Below are 2,722 nucleotides of genomic sequence, written 5' to 3'. Positions count from 1 at the left end.
GTTGTGAGAAATTTTAATGTTTGTCAAAGTATGTAAATTTTACCAGTTTGTTTTTTTGTTTTGTATTTTTGGTCTAGAGGAATTGGTAATTCAATCAAGCTTATACTTGCATGACATGGAGTTGATTTCATTGCTACTATTATAACCTCCAAGTGCATCATACACCCCGAAGCATGGCACACAAGCTAGATAAGCTTTGAACCAATAACACTACACTCTATTGTCAGTTGATTCACACCTTAGAGGTGTAGATTTTACTAGTTTCAAAACAAACTATTCTCTATTTTATTATGACTATTATGAATTATTATTAAAATTGTCCATAATTACTATGTAATTTTAAAAATTCAAAAACAAGTATTTAAATATTTTGTATTTATCATTACATTTTTATATTTTAACATTATATATATAAATACAAATTAGAATATGCATACATTCACTCCAATCTTTATCTTTTAAAAATTGTATATATAAAAGAGAAATTAGAATATGCATAAATTCACTCTCATCTTAATTTTATATATCTTTAAATTGGGATATAAAATCTCTTTATTTGTAAAATAAATTACTCTTTTTATATAAAGATTTAACTTCTAACCTTTAATTAGTATTATTATTATTTTCCACAATTTTGGCATAGTATTATTAACTATTTATTCTTAAAACTCAATCTTAATAAACACTGTATTATTAATTATCTCTCTTTCGATAAACACCATAGACTAAATTAAAACACAACACTGAATTAAAATTGGGAAAGGAAAATTTCCACTAAAAAAGTCTCGAGCATAGAGGAAATATGATAACGTTATAGAAAATGCCAAAACCCTATTTACATACATTGCATTAGAAGATAAACCCAATACAGATTTATTATAATCATCTGAAGATGCCTATATTGTTTTGAGTAATTTTCAAGAGCAGGTCGAATGTTCGAATCCCAGGAATTGAAATCAACGGAAAAGACTTTGAAGTAAAGGTATGTTTCCTGTGAGTCCCGGTCGTCTGCCCCTGGGAACAACGAGCGGCAGCCTTTACAGGTTGGAAGTCTGTGGAGACAGATCCTGCTTCCATTGATCGCAGTAGAAATTATCCTTCTCCTTCCACATGCGCGCTGATTCGGCTATAACACCATACACGGCATACACAAACATAGCAACAATTGCAGCTGCACCAACGGACATATACAGACGGAAATGGGGAATCTGCCAAATTTCCGAATTGGGGTTGGAGGAGCAGAAAATGAGGATCATCATAAAATAGGCGACGAGGAAAAAAAGCATATAGCTTACCATGAATGCCATCGATTCATTGTCTCTTTTCAGTAACTTAGCGAACTCAGAATCGAAGTCAGACATTGGACGAGCTTTCAGGTATAATCGAACTGCCATAGGTTTTCTCAGCCTTGAGTTCACTCAAACGAAGGGCTTTTACTTCACGAATCTGCTGCTGCTGGAGAGGCAGCTAACTATATATATGTGAAGATAAGCGTTTCCGTTGAACCAGGGTTCGAATCGCAGTGGAAGGTCGCAGATGATAGAAATCTTCTGAGCTGTTGCGTGGAAGTTTCAGAACGATTGGCATGAGTCGACGGAGGAATTTCGGTGTAATTTTCAGATGGTTAGGTTTGTCTCCGCTTTCTAGAATTATCCTCTGCACCTGTTTTTATGTTTGAGAGCGAGTACCATGTTCCCCACGGGAAATTGCGGAGTAATTTACCGGTTTACTTGGGTCGTCTCTAGGAGATAAATCAGCTTTACCGAGTTTTAATCTTTGACTTTGAAATTAAGCTCTGCGGTGGTATTAATGGTTTCTGCGGTGGTATTAATGGTTTTTTTCTAAGAAAAGTTTGAAACATCAATTTAGTGTTTCATAGTGATCTTAAAATTAGATAATAATAATTGTCTATTAAATAATAAAAATTATTTAGATTTATCACTTTGTTGTTTGAAAATAAATATATAAATATATAGATATGAAAATGTATGTTACCACATTCGGGGATATTGAATATATACAAATGAATCAAAATAAATGGGATAATGAATCAAAATAAATGGGATGTTCCATTTCGTAGGGAGCACTACTTTGTTTTCCTTTTTCATCTTTTTTAAATTGTTATACGGATCTTTTTATTTTTAATTTGTTATAAAGGTGTTTGGAGTAAGTAAAGTGTGAAGATGGCTAGAGTTTTATATAGTTTGAGTGGGCTTAATGGTTAAGAGCATGTGCTTCCTCCTAAAAGGTCACATATTCAAAACTAGAGAGAATAGAGTAACACTCAAATCATTGGGCGGAAGTAGGTCCCTTGTCCTACAAACAAGAGAGTCTCATACACCAATTTAGTGTCTAACTTAACCATGATCTTAAAATTAGACAGAAATAATAATATATATTTAAAAAAAAAAAAATAATAACAAAATTTAAAATAAAAATATATGCATTATAATTTCAACAATTACATCTAATTAATATATAAAATTTTACATATATTTTATTAAAAATATATTATATATTAAGATATATAATAATGGAATTAAAATAAATTGCAATGATACGCTTCTCCGAAGCTGAGCCAAGGCAATAAGGGTTTCTGGAGTATACCTTTTTAAGGTGGTAAAAGAGTGTGTATATATTTATTTATATGAATTTTTTTAATGTGAAATATAGATTTTAATATAATATAAATCTAAAAAATTATAAATTAAAGATTTATAAT

At 30.8% G+C, this 2,722-nt stretch overlaps 1 long non-coding RNA gene across 1 annotated transcript; it reads right to left on the bottom strand.

The window, feature by feature from the left end:
- Window positions 1–748: 748 nt before the first annotated feature.
- Window positions 749–1,713, bottom strand: LOC149246253 (uncharacterized). The gene is made up of 2 exons (XR_016265554.1): window positions 1,296–1,713; window positions 749–1,208 (listed from the first exon to the last, which is right to left on the bottom strand). It is a non-coding gene; the product is annotated as an uncharacterized LOC149246253 (long non-coding RNA).
- Window positions 1,714–2,722: the final 1,009 nt, after the last annotated feature.

The sequence above is a fragment of the Pinus tabuliformis genome, chromosome 7, assembly GCF_031772625.1.
Source record: "Pinus tabuliformis cultivar Carrire ecotype Pingquan chromosome 7, CPIR1, whole genome shotgun sequence".
NCBI lineage: Eukaryota > Viridiplantae > Streptophyta > Pinopsida > Pinales > Pinaceae > Pinus > Pinus tabuliformis.
Note: the sequence above shows the minus strand (reverse complement) of the source record. Positions and strands in the feature narration are given on the sequence as shown.